Source organism: Gossypium hirsutum, chromosome D03 (genome assembly GCF_007990345.1).
Source record: "Gossypium hirsutum isolate 1008001.06 chromosome D03, Gossypium_hirsutum_v2.1, whole genome shotgun sequence".
Classification (NCBI taxonomy): Eukaryota; Viridiplantae; Streptophyta; class Magnoliopsida; order Malvales; family Malvaceae; genus Gossypium; species Gossypium hirsutum.
The window spans coordinates 35,591,140-35,616,148 of NC_053439.1; the positions used below are offsets into that span (position 1 = coordinate 35,591,140).

The 25,009-nt window shown below is 30.6% G+C and overlaps 1 long non-coding RNA gene across 1 annotated transcript; it reads left to right on the forward strand.

Moving 5' to 3' along the window:
* Positions 1 to 2,736: 2,736 nt before the first annotated feature.
* LOC121215466 (uncharacterized) lies at positions 2,737 to 6,130 on the forward strand. Its single transcript, XR_005911305.1, has 4 exons — positions 2,737 to 2,805; positions 3,277 to 3,359; positions 4,075 to 4,142; positions 5,790 to 6,130. It is a non-coding gene; the product is annotated as an uncharacterized lncRNA (long non-coding RNA).
* The last annotated feature ends 18,879 nt before the right edge of the window (positions 6,131 to 25,009 follow it).

Genomic DNA, 25,009 nt, shown 5'->3' on the forward strand with positions numbered 1-25,009 from the left:
AATAAACACTTTTTTTATTCAATCGAGTCATTCTTGAGGGTAAGACTTGGTTTGTTCTCTCATGATTAGCTGTCGAAGGGGATGATAGATCAGAAATGTTCACTCATCCAAAATACAAAATTATTGATGAATTTTTTCATATATGTAAGATTCGTCAAAACTATAAAAGATATAAAAAAATTCATAAAAATTTTAAAAAAACTATAAAATATACATAAATTACAATAGAAATTGACATGTTTAAAAATATAATGTTTTAGTCTGTATTTACTAATTTATAAAAATATATCTCTTACAACATATTTTAACAACCAAAAAATTGACAATTGAAAAATCAAACATCTCTTGCAACATATTCAAATACATTACATTCAATGCGACATGACATAAACGACACTATCATCATTCGAAAGTTGCCTTGGAATATGGATTTTCACAAAACTAAAAATCTAAATTAACAAGAGAAAATAATCAAAGGATGAATTAATTTTTGAAAGCACAAAAAAAGAGAATAAAAATGATAAATGCAAAAAACTTGATTTATTACTAGCAGCGCCTTGAGTGAAGAGAACATCATTCTCCAATTCAAGATTTGCCCACAAAGAGGAGCCAGCGGCATAATTAGTCAGGACTCCTAAATTAACCAAAAAAAATGATCAATATAACGGTAAAATTAACCAACAAAGGAGCAAAAAAGAAAAACAAAATGTAACATCATAAAAACATGTAATTTCTTTTCCAATTAGAAGGGACGAATTAAAGAAAATACAATAAACAAGATAAAAATCAAATTGATAAATGAAAAAAAATTAATTTATTACCAGCATCAATGTCACCGTTGAAAAGGTTACTAAGGTTGTTCATGGCACTGTACTCAAACAAGGTAATATTTGTACCAGAAGAAGATCCGGCAATAGAATTTATCCCAACTCTTAAATTAACAATTAAAAAAAACATGAAAAGACCTTGTAATATTCAAAAATTAAATTAATCAACATAAAAGAAAAAAAATCTTTTAATACCATAAAACCATGTAAAACCTATACCCAAAATTTAGAGGGCGGAGGAGAAGAGCAAGTTGTAAACAAGAAAAACTAAAATATATGATGAAGAATGCAAAAACCTGCTTTATTACCATGACTATTTGGTAGAAAAAAGGAGGGGACAACATCTATAGAGGCAACAATATTGTTATGGTATTGGTCTGCAAACATGTTAAAAAAGTCTATTAAAACAATACCAATCAATTTTAACAAAGGTGTGGCGTATATAATTACCATAACCCATTTGCTGATACAAATTGTCCATGGAAACTTGTATGCTGGTTGTCCCACTCATCCCCAATCCCACTATTTCATTAACATCTCATGAAATAGTTTCACAAGTTATAGAAACTTTACCATTTTCCACCTTGGTCTGCGAGGTAAGCAATTGTTCCAAGTGTAATGAAGAATTAAGTTTGGCACTGAATAGACGACCGTAGACTCACAAATTATGTACAATATGATTAACATACCTCTTCAAAAGTTAAGTTTCACAAGATATTTGTAACAACCCGTTTTCAGTGAAATCATAATAGTGGTTTTTGGACCACAAATTTGACGTAAAAATATTTATTTTATTATCATTTTAAATTTTACAGAACTAAATTAAGGTCGTGTTAAAATTTCGTTAAGAAATTTTGACGTTTGCATGTTTAATTAAGTAAAAAGGACTAAATCGTTAAAAGTGAAAAAATAGAGTTCTACTAGCTAAAGGTATCTAATGGCCATAGAACCTTAAAATAAGAGTACTTAGGTGGTAATTATACAATTTTTATGATAGTGGACATTTATGATATTGATTTTATTGAAATTATGAATAATTTTAAAGGTTATAAAGGTAATTTAGTAAATAAAGGTTAAAATTAAATAAAACAAAAACTCACTCATCTTCTCCAAGTGCTTTCATCACCGAAAATTGAAGGCTAGAAAACCATTTAGGGTTCTTGAAATTTTGGCAATCCTTGGTGGTGCATGTAAGTAAATTTTGAGGCCGTTTTTAATGATTTTTTTGTTTTCGGGATCGTTGTAGCTTAATGCTTAGGGACTAATTTGAAAAATTGTTAAATGATTAGGGTTTTCCAATGAATGTGGTTGTGTGATTCTTGAAAATTTATGGAAGAAAATGAATTCTTGTTGTTAAATAAATAACTTTTGTAAAGAGATTTTTTTGATGAAATTATCATTTAGAGGCTTATTTGTAAAAGTAGTTAAATACCAAGGTTAAATTATGAAATAATGAATTTTATGAGTTGATATGGGACCATAATAGATTTAGCTAGCATGGGATATGTAACAACCCAATTTTGACCCTAATCGGAATAGTGGTTTCGAGACCATAAATCTGAGTCTGAAAAATATTATTTTGTGTGTTTATGATGTGTGAATTTAAATGTGCGAAAGTTTGGTGAATTAATTTTGTTGTTTATGTGTTTAATTTGACAAAAGTATCAAATTGCATAAAATGTGAAGTTTGCTTATTAAGGTGTAAAGTGTTTATTTGATAGTGGCTTTTAAATATGAGGATCTTAAAGGGCAATTAGCCCATTTTAAAGGATAGTGGACGGCAATGATAGTTAATATATAGTTTTTATATATTAAATATAAAAGTTATAATAATAATAATAGTATAATATTATGTTATTATATCATTAAAACATAAAAGAAATAAGCTTTTTCTTCATTGTTTGTATCACCGAAAATAGAAAAGAAAAACAAGGTTTGAGAGCTTGAAATATTCGGCCATTTTGAAGCTTAATTCAAGGTTAGTTTTTGTTCGGTTTTTGATAATTTTTACGTTTTTGAGATCGTTGCTTTGAATACTTCAAAACCCATGTCTTAATTTTGTGAATTGTTGATGATTTGAGAAATGTCATTGATGAATGCTTGAGCTTTGTGATAGTTGATGATGAAATATGAAAGATATGTGAAAGATTAACATACTTTGTTTTTGAATTTTTGATGAATTTGAGTAATTAGGGTTAAGTTGTAAAAATAAAATTTTTGAGGGACTAAAATGTGAAATAAATAAAATGTGTGGGTTTGTATGGGCACTAGGAATATTCGGCCCTTAAGGAGTGTAGTCAAATTTTGTGTATTTTATGTTTTGAGCAAAAAGGACTAAATTGTGAAAATGTAAAATATTAGGGGTAAAAATGTAATTTTCCCATTTATGTGTTCTAATACTAAATTGAATGAAAATATGTTTAAATGAGATTTATTTGAATATGTTTAGATCAAGAAACCAAGAAATCGGATTTAGATCGGGGGAAATCAAAGGTAGTTGAGTAGCCGATCTATTAGTCGACAATATCCGGGGTAAGTTATTAAGCATACATAGTTGTGTCATTTTAAATTATCTTAACATCTACGTAATTATGCTGAATTGAATTGATATATATGTAGTGATAAAATTTTTGAAATATGACGTATTGAGTTGTTGACTTCCAATACTAAGTGTGCGAGTATAAAAATATACGATAATGAGATTAGCACTAAGTGTGCGAGTTTAATTGAAATGCACTAAGTGTGCGAGTATAAGGGTAAAGCACTAAGTGTGCGAGTTTGATTATTAAGCACTAAGTGTGCGTACTTATTAAATATTTTTGAAAGAATATTAATATCGAGTATTTGACTTATCGAGTAATCATGAGTAATAAAGTGAGTAATAATTATTTGGTGGTATTCAAGATTAAGTTTTGTAAGTATTAAACCTAGGTAGTGATTATAATTGGAATCATATTTATTTAAGATGATTCTTTATATTTTATGATAATAAAATGGATAATGTACTTGACATTGTACTTTAATTTGAAGAAATGCTTATAGTTGTGTTATTATATTGATTTTTGTTAAATCATAGTATGAAGTGAGTAATTATATTATGCTATGGTAAGCTAAAGGTAAGATGATTTAGAAGTATGAATTGGTTAAATATTATTCTAGATGTCAAGTTAAATTGTAGAGTTTATTTGCTTGTAACTTACTAAGCTAAATTAGCTTACCATGTGTTGGATTATTGTTTGATGTATAGATTTTGGTGATCGCTACGTGTTCGGGTATCGTCAGCTAAGCTCATCACACTATCGATGTCTCCTTTTGGTATTTTGCTAAATTGTTTTCAAATATATGGCATGTATAGCATAGTTAAAAAAATGTTGATTTTGAAACCAATGTGTTTGTGTAATTAAAAGCCATGCGAAAATGACTTATCTTTTTTGTTTGAATTTGACTTTGATACATATAGTTTAATGGACAATTTGGGGTATATGCTTATGTATCATGTGCATGATTAATTAGATTTAGATAATGTATATACTTGGCTTAGATATAAGTTCAATAATTATTATTTTTAAAGATGTGATGACCGATTGTGTGGTGCAGGTTTGATTTAGTGTATGCATATTAAGCATGTAAATTAGGTATAAAATTAGAGGTTAATAGTGTATAATATGGTTCAAGTTGTCATGGTCATATGCACACAAAATGGTAGTGAGAAAATAGGTACATTTTTGTGTTATAAATTTTGAGTATATTGATGCTGTCCATTTTAATGTATAATGCTGTCCAATTTTAAGTATATTGATGCTGTCCATTTTAATGTATAATGCTGTCCAATTTTGAGTATATTGATGCTGTCCATTTTAATGTATAATGCTGTCCAATTTTAAGTATATTGATGCTGTCCATTTTAATGTATAATGCTGTCCAATTTTGAGTATATTTAAGCTGTCTAATTTGATGTATAATGCTGCCCATTTAGAGCATATTATTGCTGTCCAATTTGATGAATAATTGCTGTCCAAAACAGGGTTGGTTCTTTATGTCTGTAGTATGTTACATAGTTAATCATTTATTAATGAAATAAATGTATGCAAATAGTAGTTTTAATATTGGCTCGGCATATGATATGTATTGATAAATGTTAATTTTAAAATGTTTTAAGTATTTGAATGATATAAAATTTTTAATTAGTAAAGCATGATTGATATTTGGTGTGGATTGTTAATGACTTATATTTTTGGCGAATAAATTGTTTTTGATAATTAGGTGAAATAAATTAGGATTTTAAATATATATATTTACATATTCAAGACGCATATTTATATACAACTTGATATTTGGTTCATTCTGTTAAGTGTAAGATTTCGATATTTAGTATCACTCCTTAATCCTAATCCGGCGACGAATATGGGTTAGGGGTGTTACAGGATAGGGATGAAAATGCTTAGATTTTTAATTATGAGCTTAAGGACTAAATTGTGAAAAGTTATAATGTTAGGGGTAAAATTGTAATTATGCATAAATGTGAATTATGGATTGGATTGAATTGAATGTTGAGATTGATTAAAATACTTAATTGAATATAATTATTTATTTAGATCAAGATAAATCTCAATCGGACCTAAATCAAGGAAAGGCGAAAATTAGGGTTAGCTTGATCGCATTTCTACATACTAGTTGTCGAGGTAAGTTCATAGTAATTCTAAATGTAGTTGAATTTCTACTTGTATGTCTACAATATAGTTTTGTGATTAATTTTCTATACCTAATTATTCCTTGAATTGTACATATGTGCCCCTGTTTGTACTTTGGTACCCCTGAATTACACATACATGCCCTGTTTACACTCCGGTAACCTTGAATCTAGTAAAATATGTGTCGTACTAAATTGTTGTTAAGTTTAATAATATACTAGGTTCTTACTAGGCTCTATAAGCTTATTCGTTTTTGTGAATTATTTTGTAGATCGTTGTTGCTGACGTTGGAAGGATCAAATCTTCAGCTCACACTATCCTTTCGATGTTAGTAGTTCTTGTGTCCTTTAGGGTTGTGGCATGTATATGTGGATATATAGGTTTTTATGGTAGCTTTTGGGAAAAAAAACTAAACTAAGTTGTTATGCACTTTACTAAGGTTGTAAATATGTATCCTTTTGGTACAATTAGAATGGCATGAAAGTTTACACTTGTGGTTTGATTTGGCTTATTGGTGAATTAAGTTGCTATGATAGAAATGGTCTTAATTTTTGTATGTTTTAAGATGATATGGAACTAGATGTGTATATTGGAAGTAAGGTTAATCATACATATGTTTTGGTAAGTTAGATTAATTGTAATTGAGGTGACTTTTGGCATATTGGTTGTATGGATATTTGGTATAGGGAATTGGTCTTATTATACATGATTTAGGTATGCTTTAAGGTCTTAACTATATGTGCAAGTTGCTTGTAGGTTCATCTTTGAATGGGTGAAAGAAATGGCTTAATTTTGACCATGTTTTTGTCCACACGGCCAAGGACATGGGCGCATGTCTCAGCCATGTGTGACACACGGCCATGCGACACGGCCGTGTGTCCCCTGTAGGTTTTAATGGTTGTTTTTTGAAAGTTATACGGGCGTGTGTCTCAGCCGTGTGAGGCATACGACCTAGCCACACGGCCGTGTGATCTCTACAGTGTGAATTTTTCTAACTTTTTCCTTAAAGTTTCATATGTTCCCTATTTAGTCCCAAATCGTTTCTAAGGTGTTTCTAAGGTCTCGAGGGCTCGAATAAGGGATGATATACATGTGTTTGATTTGATTTTTGCTATGATTATGAAATGTTTGGAAATGAATAATTTTTAAGTTACGTTTTTAAGGTAATGCTTCGTAACCCTATTTCGGCAACAGATACGAGTTAGGGGTGTTATAATATTTGTATGGAAGTATGAAGAAATTTCTTCATACTTTTCATGCACCAACCTAACGACTGTTATAAAAGGGGAGAAGTTATCATTTTCTTACAATTTGGTCATTTACCATAAAATCTCACTAATTCTCCCAAATTCCTTAAAATTTTTATAACCACCCAAAAGGAGAAGTGAAATAGATATAATAGAGAGTTAGAATATCAAACTAGAAGCAAGAAATTGGTAGATGGAAGTGAAGAAAAGAGAAGGATAGTGATGAAGTTAAGAAAGAAATAGAAGAGAAGCAAATGAGGTAAGTGTTCATTTTAATTTCATTGATATTTCAAAGTATTAAATTAAGGTATGTAATAAATTGAGTGCTAAATATGTGAATTTTATTTAAGTACTACTGATGGAAAGTATATTATAAATTGTAATCCATAGATAGTGATTTAATTTGTGTTATGAGATGTTATGATAAAACTATATGTTAATTATATGTGAGCTTAAATGATTAAATTAAATAATAATTTAAGTTTGATGATATACATAATCAAGTTATCTTTTATAACAATTTAATAGTTAACAAGTAAAATAAACGTTAAGTGTTGGTATGAGTGGTATAAATCATAACAAGTAAATAAATTCGTTAAAATAGTTTTGGACAGCAATAGTAGTAGTTTAACTTTAGGAATTCACCAAATATTGTAAAACTCTATTTAGAGATTTAATTAAATATGGAATTAAATCTTATTGAGTCTAGTTTTTCATAAAAGAAACTGTGTAAGTAATGAGATTTTAGATTATGAGATATTTGGATTTTTGTGAGGCAATGTTAGAACGATTTCGAGTTCCTCTGTTTTGACTTTCAAAAATTATTACAAATTATACAAAAAATTTTAGGAGATTAAATTTATATGCTTAAAACATTGATGAGTCTATTTTTAAAGTAAATAAACAAAAACATTATATAGATCCCATACTAAAAGATAATTAATTTTTAGTGATGAAGGTCAAAGCTGCCTAGCAACAGAATAGGGGAAAGTTTTAAAAAAAATTGTATTAATTGGCGTAAGTGAAAATTATGAAATTTTTATGGTAAAAATATCATTGAGTCTAGTTTCAAAAGCAACAAGTGGATCCAAATTTTGAATTCTGTAGGCCAAGATATAAAGAATTTAGTGACTGCTACTCAAGTAGATAGTCTTGTTAAGAGTATATATGTAATTAGTAAAATCATAATTTGTTGGAAAAATTTCATTTTATGGTAACTTTGAGGCATATTCTCAATAGGTAAAGGTGGAGAGTTGAATCATTTTTTATGGTTTCATATTCTTTCCATTAGACCTTTACAATGGTATATCATATGCTCAAAATGGTTGAGTGATGAATGAGAAATTGATGCTCAAAGTAAGCTACTTGGAAATATTGTTGAAGAAAAATAAAAGGTTTAGATCCCACATTGGTTAAATACCAAGAGTGGGATGTGTTTATATATGTGAACTCTATTGAAAGGTAATTGAATGACTAAGTTTGTAATCTTGCTTCGTGCGTGAAGGGGTTTGTAGGTCCAAACCGAACGGGGTTAGGGCGCACCCGCACGACATGGGCGGGACGAAATGTTTGGATTGTTTGGACCCAAAATGGGCTTATAGATATTTTAGCCCAACACAAATTTATTTTCCTCAGTAGACAAAATCTGCTTATATATGGAAACTTATCTTATTGATTTGATTCCAATAAATCTGTTTAAAATTTTAATTTAGTGGTAGATTTTGAGGATATTTTTCCATAATTACAACACTCTCCATACCTATAAAAGGCCATGATTCTGAAGGATTTTTTGTACACTCTCATATTCTCTAAGAATTTCTCTTGCCAAAATTCTGTTATTCTCAAAAATTTCTTTTTTCATCTTTCGTGTTTTCTAAATATTTCGGTGATAGAAAAAGACATTGTTCGTTCGATTGATCTTGGTAGATGTGCTACTACTTCGATCGGTACTGTTGCTGTATCTTGGGAAACTTTCGACCAACGTTACTCCAAGTACCATAGGAGCGGCCAAATCTTTCTTAAGGAAATAATGTTTCACGAGCCTCAAGATTCGTAAAATCTCAATTCTCCTTTATTTCAATTGATTATTATGGTTTTATTTAATTTTCATATTTGATAAATTAACTATAAATAATTTTGTTCATATTTTATTTTACATGTGTTTATTTATAATTGATTATTTTTGTTCGCTAATGTGTTTTGTCCAACACAATTCATGTTGCATATAGGCATGCTATACTAGAAGCCATAAATTCTTGTGTAAATACATACACTTATAGGATGTGGAATGGAGAGGAGGAGAGAAAAATAATAGAAGAGTTGTAATATTGAGAAGTTGTTATAAGTGATGGAATTGCTAATATATAAGAGAAGTTTAAATAAAGTTGAGACATTAAGTGAATAATTGTTATATGATGTATTAATGAACTTATTTGTAAAACTTTAATAGTCGTATTAATCTTATAAATTTCATTGAGAATCATATGAAGTTGAAACTGGAAATAGATACATGTGAATGATATGTTGAGTGAAATTGGTTGAATTGTGATATATAAACTTGATTGCAGATGACGAGAAATGATAGAATGGAAATCAATTGGACACAGAATTAACGTCGCGAGCTCAAGTCAGTAGGTGACGTCGCAATGAGGAACCCCAACATTGCAACATCGGCTTGAGGTTTTGAAAATTTTGTAATTTGGTCCCTATTCAATTATAACTGTTACTAGAGCTATCAGAAGCTCAAATTGAATTTAAATAGGTTTTTAAATTGTATCATAAACGTTAATTAATCTTAGTAGTTCGATTAAAATGATAAAATGGATTGAATTAACGGTAGTTGTTTCGACAAAGAATGTAACATCTTGGTACCGTGACCTGATGATCTAGTCAAGTATGAGGGTGTTACAAGCTTTTCCTACCACATTGGTCTCAATAATAATACATCAAGTAAGCTTTTTTTTTTTACAAACCTTATCTCATTATTTGGAGAAATTATTCGGGATTCTATTAAAATTTTTGAATATTTAAATATTTGAATATCAACTATAGATATCTTCCATTTCCCAAGAATATTTCTTTCACGTAACTCTGGTAGGTGTTTATTTCTCACAATAATAATTAAAACGACTTATCAATAATATATGACAAACGCTATGTTAATAAAATTATCTATATCATATATACTATATTCAAGACTAAGCATGAGATTAAAACGAATTCATGAATGTTTAAGCTAATTATTATTATTATGAAACCATATTAGGTTTAAAGGAGAGAGAAATAGGGAGTGCAAAACTTGTGCCAGAATAGTTCTCCTAAGTTTTTGGAGTTCAACCTCTGTTTTAGATTTGTAATCCTCCAACTCCATTTTCATCTTTTGATATGCAGCCTTCAACAATGGGATCTCTTGTTCAAGTTCCTCATGCTGCCTCTTTAATTATAAAAACACCAATCAAACATTATTTAAAGATTAAAAAAATAAACAAAGAAATTGATGATGGCTTAATATCACTGTACTTTGGCTCTCGGTCGAGACTCTCTACAGATTGCGGCATGTCTAGCCCTATCAGCTTGACTTCTTTGCTTCCCTCATTTGCTACCTCTGTTTGGCCTCTGTATTCATTGTAAAAGCGCATAGTTTTCTTTAAATCAACTCTAGAAAAAGGATGGTGAAATGTGGCCTCGTGTGCTTCACCTTATAGACAGCTGAAGGTTCCATTCTGACATTGGCAACCACCTCCGTAGCTTTCTCCTACGCAAACATAGCCACATGGCAAATCCTAATGCAGCTGAGCAAAGAAACCCTTCCAATTTATTTTCAACAATTTGTGTAAGAAATATTTAACAATTAAATACTTCACGAAATGTTTCCATGTTTGTTGAAAAATTTCAAAAAAATTATAACACTACCCATTATAATACTAGCAGAATGTTTGAAAAGTACCATGAGGATTTGAAAATTACTCTACATAATGTTAAAATATGTCATAAGTCCATATACTCTTCATAAATTTAAATTTTAGTCCATATTCTTTTAATTTTAAGAATTTAGTCCCATTATTTTTCAAATTTCAAACTTTAAGTCCAACTATTAAAACAATTATTTTTTTGTTAAATTTCTTGATGTGACATTTTGAAATAAAAAAAACTTACTTGGTATCTATGTAACTAGAAAATGGCTTTGTAATGAACCTGAATTTAATAAATTAATTTTAATAGTATTAACGGTTGAACTTAAATTTTGAAATATGAAATGTAGAATGACTAAATTACAAAAAATAAAAGTACAATACTTAAATTTTAACCATCCATGAACACACATGGTTACTGAGTGCCAAGCTCATGGCTACACATCCCTTCAGAAACACACTTGGGCACTGAGTGCCAAGCCCGAAGGCTATACATGTAACACCCCTAACCCGTATCTTTCGCCGGAATAGGGTTACGGAGCATTACCTAAAACTCTTAACTTAAAACATTCGATTACAACGATTTATAAAACACATTATATTCTATTCAAACACATGCATAACATCCCTTTTTCAAGCCCTCGAGGCATTAGAAACACTTTAGAAATGATTTGGGACTAAATCAAAAATAGCTAGAACTTCATGGCAAAAGGTAGAAAAATTCATATTATAGGGGTCACACGGCCAAGTCACACGGTCGTGTGCCAAGCCGTGTAACTCTCGAAATGAAACCTTTAAAAACCTACAAGGGACACACGGCCGTGTCGCGTGGCCGTGTGTCACACAGGCTAAGACACACACCCGTGTCTTAGGCTGTGTGGACAAGAAATAGGCCAAATTCAATCCATTTCTTTCACCCAATTCAAGCACACCCTTACAAGTCATTTGCGCCTATATTCAAGTATTCAAAATGTACCTAACACATGCATATTCAAGCTAGATCATCATAGTATTTAATCATACAACCAATATGCCCAAAAGGCACCTCAATCACAACAATCAAACATGATTATACATTTCTAAGTTTAACCACAAACAACTAACCTTTATAACTAATTTTATGTCAACATTTACGACAATGTTCACACACCAATATCATACTCAAAAACACCAATTTGACTATTCAACTCCTGTCATCACCATCTTAGCAAACTTGACCATATGTCATGATTCATATGAATTTAACATGGATAACCATTATAGTTGAGTTTAATTCAATTGGATTTATTATCCATCTCAACATAAAATATTTTCCATGTAGCTCACCATTTTAAAGTCTTTCATACATGTCTTGGTTCATATAGAACACTTACCATATCCTTGTAAATTTCATGTCCGTTGAATCAAATAGAATACCATTGGATACGCGGGATAGCTCACACAAAGTGTGCTCACATGAGCTTTGAATAAGTATGCTCACACGAGCTATGAAAATGGGCTTGCTTACACGATCTGTGGGTTGGAACGTAGCTACACGATGCTGCTCACACGAGCTGTGGAGTATCTGCAACAAATGCAGGAACTCAACCACCGGTAGGACATTCAAGACCAACACCTGAAACATGTAAACCTTAATGACATGTCATTTGTATCCTACAAATTCCTAAGGTTCAAATGAGGCTCGATAATTGTCATACGTAGTTGGATTTACGTCGTTTCATAACATGATAAATTATATAATAACATATATATTGATTTATTTTCAACAAATTCATATGATAACATTCAATTTAATCAACATTGTACATAATACAGTTCATATGAACTTATCTGGCAAAATTGCAAAAATGTCAAAGTACATGGGCATTTTGGTAATTTTCCATTCTCCTCGATTTTCCATCCGATCTTGATCTAAATTAATAATTTCATTCAATATATTAATTTAGACAGTAAAAAAATTATTTTATGTAATTTAGTCATTTTTGAAATTTTTACAAAATTACCCCTAAAGTTTTACTTTTATTCAATTTAGTCTTTGGGCCTAAAACACACAAATTAACCATTTTTACCCAAAATTCAGCCTAGCCAAATACTTATGGCATCCAATATAGCCTATTATTGCAACAATTTCTCATCAAATCCTTGTACTTTTACTATTTCAACAATTTAATCCCAAATTAGAAAATTAATAAAATATCACTTAATAAAATACTTTTAAATAAAAAATAATATCTCAAATTCATCAAGTAACATATAAAATCACAATGTTTATCAATGGAAACATTCAAAATCTTTAACATTTTAAAAATTGAAGGTACAGGTTAGCTTGACCTAGTTGCAACGATTTCAAAAACATAAAAATTATTAGAAACAGATAGCTTAGGGACTTACATGCACAAAATGAAACATGGCCGAACCTAGCTTCCATAACCATGGCTTTTAGTTGAAAAACAAAAGAGAAAGGAAGATGACAACCTTTATCTTTTACTTATGTTTTATTTAATTTAATTAATTATCAAATTACCATTTTAACCTTGGTTAATAAATAAATAAAACACCAAAGTCATGTCCATATAAGTCCACTAACTCATTAAATGGTTTAATTGCCATTTAAGTCCCTTTTTCTTTATTCAATAAACCATTTAATCACTCAAATCAAATAGTGATTAAATTTTACATCTTTTACGATTTAGTCTTTTTTAATTAATTAACTATTGAAACGTTAAAATTTTCTAATGAAACTTTAACACCACCTTAATGACACTCCATAAATATTTATAAAAATTTTTACGGCTCAGTTTATAGAAACGAGGTCTCGATACCTCATTTTCTAAAACCACTTGCTCTTAAGGTCTTACCACTTGAACTTAATAAATCATTTAAATAACATAAATTATCAAATGAATAACTTTTTTAAAAAAAAACACACATTTGACTCGTAAATATTAAATAATATATTTACAAACTTGTCAAATTTGGTGGCCCTGAAACCACTGTTTCTAGCCTATTGAAAAATGGGCTATTACAACATATCCGCCCTAAACACACCTAAATCTTCGTAGGGATAACTCGATAATCCGCTACAAATGTTGGATTCCGGTACAATCAATGAATATTTCATACGTCAACATCTCATCTCATATAAAACTCATACAACGCGCGAAATAACCCTATTGGCATGCCAATTGTATCCTATCGTATGTTCATCCAGGCTTAATATACATGTAAAAAATAACATTTACAATTCAATCCTTTTTATCACCTTTCATATCAATTTGCAAACATTTTTAAAATACATTCAAACATCATAATACACAATTCAAACATAAACATTACAAAAATGCACATAACTATACCGTATAAACTTATCATATACAAACAACAATAGTAGAAGCGTCCCACAATTATCTACTCGTTGATTCAATTCTTGATCTATACTGTAACTCATTTCAAATTATTAGTTCTAAATACCTTATAATAACTTATTTAATGCATATGATATCATATCATCACTTTTCAAAATTTCTCTAAAGTTTTATAGTTTATTCAATTTAGTCCCTAAGATCGAAACAAGTATATTTTTCATATTTAAACCCCAAACTTTAAATCCGACTTCAAACTCATCCTTATACAGAGTTTATAGAAATTTCATGCCAATATCAACATATTTTCATTTTAGCCCTTAAACTCAAAACTAACAAAATTCACTTTACAAAATAGTTCTATTTCATATCAAAGCATTAAACTCAACCATTTAACATTAAAAAAGCTTCAAAAACAACAATGATACCTTTTAAAATCTTTGACAGTTTTACGATTTAGTAATCAAGTATGCTAGATTAAGTTACAACAATCTCAAAAACATAAAATTTACGAAAAACAAACTTAATTTGCTTACCATGCACCAAGGTCGAATGAACTTGAAGAATGACTATGACTTCCTTAGGTTTCTTTTAGGTTTTCGGTTGGGGAAGAAATAAATGAAAATGGATGACACATTTTTGTTTATTTTAATAGAACATAAAACTTAATTTTTAACTATATTATAACATATTTTTTTCTTAGAAATCTCACACCAACCGCCACTATCTTTTAAATGTGGTAAATTTGTAATATTAACACTTGCATTAATAATATTTAATCTATTTAACTAGCTAATCAATATTAATTAGTTTTTACATTTTTATGATTTAGTTTTTATATATTAATTAACTAATCAATTATTAAAATTATTGGACCAGAATTTAATATAACTTTATTATAGACTCATAAATATTATTTAATATATAATATTTACTAACTCAATTATCGGAAAATGGAATTTCAAAACCACTATTTTTAGTAATACTGAAAACAGATTGTTATAAATATAACCCGGTGATGCAAGATTAACTCTTATTTGTTTATTTAATTTTAAATTTCAATTCACTATATATTTAATATTAAAAATAAAAATGCCTAGCTTACTTTACCATTTCAAAGTTGAGATCTATTCCTCTATTTTCATTTTTACATGTAAAAAATAGTTAGAATTAATTAGCTGTCATTCAATTTTAATAAAATATTGAATGGCTAACATTGATTTATAAGAAGGGAAATAAAAAAACAAATAAAACAAAATGTTTATTAATAAAATTAGCATACTCGCTAAAAGAATGACGCTTTCATAATTTTTTGTTTAGTGTATTTTATAGAAGTAATAGTATAAATAATATTTGAGAAAAATAAATAAAACCTAGATTATTCTTTCATTAGAATAATATTTTTAATATTTTATTATAAATTTTAATAACATAGAAAGAAGTTTAATGTTAGCTGATAATAAATAAATTTTTTATTCAATCGAGTTATCTTCGAGGGTAACGTTTGATTTGTTCTCTAATGATTAGCCACCGAAGGGAATGGTAGATTAAAAATGTCCATTCATATCCAAGATGCAAAATTATTGATGAATTCTTTTCATAGTAAAAATTATAAAAGTTATAAAAAATTCATAAATTTTTTAGAAAAAAAACATAAAATACATGTAAATTATTATAAGGATTGACATGTCTAAAAATATAGTGTTTTAGACCGTATTTATTAATTTATAAAAATATATATCTTACAACATATTCAAGCACTCAACAATTAAAAAATTGATAATTGAATAATTAAACATATCTTACACATAATCAAACACACTGCATTAAATAAGACAAGTTGTAGTCTCCAGATTTTCACAAAGCTGAAATTCCAAATTAACAAGGGAAAATAATCAAGGGATGAATATTTGAAAGCAAAAAAAAAAAAAAAGAAACTTGATTTATTACCAGGATGGCCTTCATCATTCTCCAATGGGAGATGTGCCCACAAAGAGGAGCCAGTAGCATAAGTAGTCGGGACTCCTAAATTAACAAAAAAAAGAATGATCAATTTAATGATAAAATTAACATACAAAGGATCAAAAGAACAAAATGTAACATAATTTATTAAACAATAAACAAGATAAAAACCAAACTGATAAATCCAAAAAAAAAAAACTCAATTTATTACTATTAGTGTGAAAAAGGTTATTATTGCTCATGGCACTGTACTCAAACAAGGTAATATTTGTAATACTCAACTCCTAAATTATAAATTGTTATGCGGATTGACATATTTAAAAAATATAGTGTTTTAGCCCATATTTGTTAATTTATAAAAATATATATCTTACAAGAGCACTCAACAATTAGAAAATTGATAATTGAATAATTAAACATATCTTACAACATAATTAAACACACTACATTTAATGGGATAAGTTGTCGTCTCCAGATTTTTACAAGGTTGAAATTCCAAATAAACAAGGGAAAATAATTGAGGAATGAATATTTGAAAGCACAAAAAAGAATCATCAAAATGGTAAATGCAAAAAACTTGATTTATTACCAGGATGGCCTTGAGTGAAGAGAACATGATTCTCCGAGGGGAGCTTTGCCCACAAAGAGGAGCCAGCGACGTAAGTAGTCGGGACTCCTAAATTAACCAACAAAGGAGCAAAAAGAACAAAATGTAACATGATAAAAACATGTAATTTCTTTGTCAATTAGAGGGGACGAATTAAAGAAAATACAATAAACAAGATAAAAACTAAACTGATAAATCCAAAAAAAAAAAAATGGCTCAATTTATTACTGCCATTAGTGTCAAAAAGGTTATTGTTGTATGGGAACGTACTCAAATAAGGTAATATGTGCACAAGAGCCAGCAATAGAATTAACCCCAACTCCTAAATTAACAATTTAGAAAAAAAAATAAACATGAAAAGACTTTGTCATCGAGAATTAAATTAATTAAGATAAAAGAAAAAAATCTTTTAATACCATAAAACATATAAAATCTATACCCAAAATTTGGGGCGGGGGAAGAGCAAGTTGTAAACAAAAAAAAAAAAACCAAAATATATGATGAAGAATACAAAAACCTGTTCTATTACCATGAATATTGGGTGGAACAGGGGAGGGGACAGCTTCTATAGAGGCAGCAATGTTATGGTATTGCAAACATGTTAAAAAAGACTATTGATACAATACCAATCAATTTTAACGAAGGTGTGGCTTATATAATTACCATAACCCATTTGCTGAGCTTTCATGGAAGCTTGAAAGTTGGTTTCCCCACATAATCCAAATCCCACAATTTCATGAACATCTTGCACCTTCTTCTGCGAGGTAAGCAATTGTTCCAATTGTAATGAAGAATTAAGTTTAACACCGAATAGAAGAGCGTAGAGTCACAAGAAACATATGTTAGAGTACCAAGTTCAACAAACACACTTATCCTAACCTACCAAATCACAAAGTCGTCCGTCTTCTGTCCCAATGACAGTCACCACTCCACAACCTTGACCTCTTCCCACTCTCCTAACCTACCAAGTTCAACACGGGCATCTCTGAATGCATCTGTTTCTCCTTCAGCCGTTGCTGCATCTACTTCATCCCCGTGTCTTGCTCCCCACAATTTACATGCCATGGTCACTCGCAGCAAAGCTGGCATCTACAAGCCAAAGGTTTATCTCAGTAGTGCTCACTCACCTCTTGATGTTCCTACGGATATTCATACTGCCATGACACAGAAGTGTTGGAGTGATGCAGTGTTTGCTGAACTAAGTGCACTTGCTCGCAATAACACATGGAGCTTGTGTCCTCTTCCTCCTCACCGTCGAACAGTTGGCTGTAAATGGCTATTTAAAGTAAAAAAACGAGCGGATGGAACTGTTGACCGGTACAAGGCTCGGCTAGTCACGAAGGGGTTCTCTCAACATGCTGGCATTGACTTTCGCGAGACATTCAGTCCAGTGGTACGAGCTGTCACCATTCGAACAGTCCTTGCTGTTGCTACGATGCTAGGCTGGCCATTGCGTCAAGTTGACATGAACAATGCCTTCTTGAATGGAGAGTTGACTGAAGAAATTTTCAGGGACCAGCCACCTGGCTTTGAGGTACCCGGTCCCAATGGTCAGCTGATGGTGTGCAAGTTAAATAAAGCCCTGTACGGCTTGCGTCAGGCACCACATGCCTGGTTTCATACACTCAAGCAATTTTTGGTCAACACGCTTGGATTTTGTGAGTCAAAGGCTGACCCCTCCCTATTCATTCGATGTGCTGGAGAAAGTCGGTTGCTGCTTATGGCTTATGTTGATGATATAGTCATCACCGGCAACTCCAATGAGGACATTGACAGCATAGTGCTTCAACTTCTCAATCGGTTTGCTCTAAAAGACTTGGGGTGTCTCAATTTTTTTCTTGGTGTTGAAGTTCAGTCTATTCCTCAAGGGCTATTTCTTACACAGAAGAAGTATATTCAGGAAATCCTTCGTAAAACAGGCATGGAAGGAGCAGCAGCTACACCCACCCTATGGTCAGTATGCCCAAGCTAGTTGCTGCTGATAATGATAAAACATGTGTTGATGGTCAGCTCTATCGCAGTACTGTTGGCATGTTACAGTATTTGTGTATCACACGGCCTGACTTATCTTTTTGTGTGAATAAGCTTAGCCAGTATATGAACGCACCAGGTGAGACTCATTGGAAGGCTGTTAAACGAGTTCTTCGATACTTAGCTGGTACGCTGGAGCACGGGTTGTTCTTCTCACAAGGACAGCTCAAACTGGTATGTTATTCTGATGCCGACTGGGCGTCATCTGTTGAAGATAGACGGTCCACTACAGGGTATGTGATCTACCTAGGGACAAATCCAATAGCTTGGCGCTCAAAGAAACAAGCAGTAGTTTCCAGGTCCTCCTCAGAAGCCGAGTATCGTAGCCTGGCGAATTGTGTGTCTGAGCTTCTGTGGATCAAGCAGTTGCTGGAAGAAGTTGGTATACCCATGGAACAGTCACCTGTAGTCTGGTGTGACAACACCTCCACTGTGTCTATGGCTGCCAATCCAACTCACCATGCCAAGGTTAAACATGTCGAAATTGATCATCATTTCGTGCGAGAGAAAGTCCTTGATGGCTCCTTGCAAGTCAATTTTGTACCATCAGCCAATCAGATTGCAGATGTTCTTACAAAACCAATCACCCACAAACAGTTTGCCAACCTTCGACATGCTCTCAGAGTCACCACAAAAGACGCATTGTCTGGTTTTCAAAAAGAAAAGAAAAAACCAGGAGAATGTTAGAGTAATAAGAGTAGTTAGAAGTCAGTTAGCAGTTAGAAGTCAGGTAACACAAACTGTAAGTAGTTAGCAGTTACGCTATTGTTTACGTGTATTACTATAAATGCATGTATCAATATACCATGAATGAGTAATGTAATCTTGATAGTCATATTATTCAAGATATTCTTTGTATAATTCAACAACATAAACTATATTCCGGTATTTGGAGAAGTTATTAGGTACTCTTTCTACTATATAGGTCTCAATAATTATGCATTAAGTTTTTTTTTTACAAACCTTATCTCATTATTTGGAGAAATCATTTGGGATTCTATTAAAAATTTCAAATATTTAAATATTTGAAAATCAACTATAGATATTTGCTATCTCCCATGTATATTTATTTCTGGTAACTCTAGTAGATATTTGTTTCTCAATTTTTGAATATGAACATATGCTCAACTGTTATCCTATTCACAATAATAATTAAAACGGGTAATCAATAATATGCGACAAACACTATGTTATATATAGTATATTCAAGACCAAGCATATGGTTAAAACGAATTTATGAATGTTTAAGCTAATTATTATTACTATTATTATTATTATTATTATATAAAACCATATTAGGTTTAAAGGAGAGAGAAATAGGGGGTGAAAAACCTGCTCCACAATAGTTCTCCTAAGTTGTTGGAGCTCAACCTCCGTTTTGGATGTGTAATCCTCGAAATCCTTTTTCATTTCTAGGATTTCAGATTTCAACATTGGGATCTCTTGTTCAAGTTCCTCACGCTTCCTCTTTAGTTATAAAAACACCAAGCAAACATTAATTAAAGACATTAAAAGAAAATAAACAAAGAAATTGATGATGGCTTAATATCACTGTACTTTGGCTCTCAGTCTCGACTCTCTAAAGATTGCGGCATGTGTAGCCCTGTCAGCTTGACTTCTCTGTTTCCCTGATCTGCTACCTCTTTGTGTTGCCTCTGTTTTCATTGTAAAAGCGCACAGGTTTCTTCAAATCAACTCTTCTGGAAAATAAATGGTGAAATGTGGCCTCGTGTGCATCACCTCACCTTGTAAACAGATGATGGTTCCAATCCAACAGTTGCAGCAGCCACCTTTCGCCCGTGCTTCCAAAGCCGCAAGGCATTATTCTAAGGCAGTTGACGAAAAGAAACCCTTCCAATATTTTTTCAACCATTTGTGTAAGGAATATTTAACAATTAAATACTTGACACAACGTTGCTATATTTGTTGAAAAATTTCAAAAAAATTATAACACTACCCATTATAATACTAGCAGAATGTTTGAAAGGTCCTATGAGGATTTGAAACTTACTCTACCCATTACCAATCTAAGGTCTTATTGGACGGTTTGGTTTCTTTTGTCTTTAGTACAAAGATTAATAATAATAATAATAATAATAATAATAATAATAATAATAATAATAATAATAATAATAATAATAATAATAATAATTACTCCACCCGTTATACTACTAGGAGGAGGATGCAAACAAATGGGAAGAGGTCTCATTTGTCTTTAGTACAAAGACTAAAAACAGCTTGATCTCACTTGTCTTTAGTAGAAAGATTAATATAGTTTCATAATAATAACAATCATAGTAGTACAAAGATTAATTAGGTTAATGAGATTCGAGATTTGTTAAACCGTAATTGAGATACCAACTTAAAACATGTGTATTGAGAATATAATAGGCTAGTTGATTGTTTAGCAAAGGCTGCAGAAAGAATGGACATCGGCGTTTATTGTTGGACTCAACCCCTGATTTTGCTCTAAATCCATTGCATGAAGATCTTAAGGGTTTATCTACTACTAGACTAATTGCCATGTGATAGTCTGTATTGCTCTTTTCTAAACAAAAAAAAAAGTCATAAGTCCATATCCTTTTCATAAATTTAGAATTTAGTTTTTGTATTTTTATTTTTAAGAATTTAGTCCCATTATTTTTTAAATTTTACATTTCAAGTCCAATGATTAGAACAATTTTTTTATTATTTGTTGATGCAACATTTTGAAGAAAAAAAAACTCACTTGGTAACTATGTAATTGAAAAAATGACTTTATAATGAACCTGAGTTTAACAAATTAATTTTAATAATGTTAACAATTGGACTTGAATCCTAAAATATGAAATGTAGAATGACTTGTTGGAAAATATGGACATCACATATATAATAAATGTAATTACATGTTATTATTTACTATCATGATAGGTTAACCCAAATTAAAAGTGATCTAATTTGATTAAGGTTTATTGACTTTAATTATTAAATAAAGTATGGGTCAAATATGTGTAGATGCTCTAGTAATTCATTTCTAATCAATTTCTTATTAATGATGTGATAATTAGGAATTAGGGCTAATGTGCCAAAATTATATATATTAGGGTTATGGTCCCCAAATTGCACACAAGATAACTTTTCTAATATCCCATCCTTAGAAAAGAGAGAGCAAATATTCTCTAAATTTCTTATGTACTAATTTGGAAGATCAAATCCCCAAGATCCGAAAAAAAAACTTCAAGGAATTCATGGATTCAGGTAGGCTTTCGCGTTTTGTTTTATTATTGATGATTTGACATGATGGATCCTGGTTTATAGTTCTAATTTTATATTAGATATTGTTTACGGTTCTAACATGACTAAATTACTAAAAAAAAATATAATAATTAAATTTTAAATTTGTGAAAAATATGGTATATTTTAACCTAATAATAGTAATAATTTAAACTATCATAAGCTAATTTTCTTACCCCGTTAATTGTATAAACTAAAGCATTTTATAATATGAAAAAATATTTAAATATGGTAATTTAAAAGTGTTAAAGAATTCATAATTTTATTCCAATAAGTAATTTTTAAATTACTAGTTTATTTAAAATTTACTTGAAAAGGCTACCGTGTTTAAATTATTAATACTCATGCAATTACTTAATAATAGAAAAAAAAATGCAAATACTTTAATAGATAATGATAATAAAAGATAATTATGACAAAAACATTTTATATTATATCAAATTTGTAATGCCCAAATTTTTAGAATTTAATTGTGAGAATCTACAATAATTAAATTTATGTATCTATAGTTCTGTGTTTTGCTATTATGTTTGAGGTCTAGCGTTCGAGTTGCATTTTTAAAAATTTTGTCATTTTAAAACAACTCTTATCCATGTTTTATGTAGTTAAGTGCAATTCTGTGTGAATTTATGTCAAGAATGAGTTTGCTGGCTCATTAGTTAAGCATTTATCTGTATTTTGTTTGGTTCTAGGTTTGAGTCTCGTTGTATGCATTAGGAAATATTTTTGCAAAATATCGGAAAGTGGGATGGTGGTTAACTTAAAACATTCTGAAAGAAATTCTGTGGTTTTTTTTTTAATTTCTCTAAGTTCTTAGTTTCTTTTCCTTTTTCTTCTTTTCTTTTATTTTTGCTTGTTGCTATACTTGATTCTGCGTCAATTGGGAATTCTTCATTGCTTGTAAGGTCGATTGTGCGATTTTTGTGTAAGTTTCGTCATTATCTCCTTTCGTTTCTGAAAGTTTCACCTTGTTAATGTTATTCTACCGAAACGGGATTTTGCTCATTACTTGAATGCTCCGTTTAAATGCTCAATTGGTTATTTTTTAGGCGACGATATTACAAGAGACGTTCCTCCGTCGTGTTAGCCTGGTTTCCTCTGTTTTGTGCAAGGTAAGTGTGCGAATTGAGTTGGGGTTGCGTCGAAATTTTTGACATAAATTCTAATGATAGGTTGATTTTAGTAAAATATTGAGAATGATGGTATGATTGATTATTTGATGGTTGTGTTAGGTTTTGGAATCTTTCTACGTCATTTCTGCATCATAACCACTTCTGGTGTGTGCCGAAAACTTTATTTTGTAGCAAATTTTAATCACCGGAGAATATGGCTGTCGACGCCACGCAGGCGTGTCTTAGGCCATGTGGGACAAGTCGTGTGGGTGGCCGTGTAACTCACTGTTCATTGATTTGGAGCCACATGAACAAGGCACACGAGCATGTGTCCAGGCCGTGTGTGGCTATGTTAATGCAGGGTTCACAAGAGCAAAGGACATGGGCATGTGCCTAGGCCGTGTGAGCCACACGAGCAAGGACATGGGCGTGTGGCATATAATAAGGGCTCGAAACCCATTTTTGAGGCCATAAATGTTGTTTAAGACAGATATTGACTTCCCCATCGTATGAATGAAATAAATATGACTGAACGAGAAATCTCTGATACTCTGTAACAGACGTATGAATACCATAACTGCATGTGTACTGTGGTACCTAATCTGATATTGAACTGTGTTATCTAGTTGTGAATAATTTAGAATAATTGAATACATACTATGAATATCTGAAATCTGCATTTGCATGGGTTGGGATATTGTGAAGAATGAAGTAATCTGCTCTAAATCAGTGGCTAAGCCACCATATATATATAACTCTAATTCTGACGCTTCGTCGCATTACGATTTAGCAGCTAAGCTGTATTTCTGTAAACATGTCAGACAAACACTCTATGGTGTGTAGGGTTGGATGGGCATTGAATGCCCTTAACGGTGTGTTGGATGGCTAAAAATGGTGTGTAGCGAATGGGGGTTAGGAATATCTACATCTGATCTATTCTGTATATGAAATTGAAATTGTTTATGCATCTGTAATTAATCTGGCTTAAATATGAATTGGGAATGCTTCTGTTACCAAATCGAATCTCTGAATACGGAAACTATGCGATAAATGTGTTTTGGTTGAATAGACTTCATTTACGCAATGAGTTTACAACTCACTTTGTTATTAATATGATTTCAGGTAGTTATCAGACTTGAACGAGTCAGCGCCGCAGAAGCTCAGTCAAGCTTTTATCTCTTTTAATTACTACTATTAGGACTTTCGATATTCTAAGACATTACGATGTTTGGAAAGATTGTATACTCACTTAATTGTCGTGTTGGATTTTATGCGTTAAATGGTTCATTCTGACTATGTTATACTTGTGGTGTTTTTGTATCGTTGTTATAACTCTCTAGACTTGGTTTGGACGTCTAAGTCGGGTTTAGAATGTTACAAGATCTATGAATTTTGAGAGTCAATGAAGTTTTAAATATTAAATTATGATTCTCGATTGGGTCTTAATATTAGGAATCGTGATGCTACACTCATATGAAAGAAAATAAATTATTTCTGGAAAATGTTTATTTTTTTTGGAAAAACTAATATTTTCTGATGTTTGGATGAATCTGTGTGAAATATTTTCTGTTGTTTGGCAGATTTCTTAAAAATATTTCATAAAAAGTTGTTTTCAAATGAAACAAACATACATTTCAAATTTTGTTACATTTTTATTGTTTAATTGAGTTTATTTTATATCTATAAATTTATATTTTACATTGTTCTTTGTAAAACAAACATGTCATAATATATTTTATAAAATATTATAGAGCAATTTCCTTTTGACAATCGAAATTTATTTTATAATAAGAAAATATTTTGTAATAATCAATGTCATATATAAACTTAATAATAAATAATGCTTAATTAAAACTTAATTTAAATTACATATATTACATATATGAAATGAGAGTACATATTAACATATTAGAATTGTAAGGGATAAATGGAGTTAAGCATTATTTAAACCAATACTCATATTTATATACTTAAAATATGTCATAA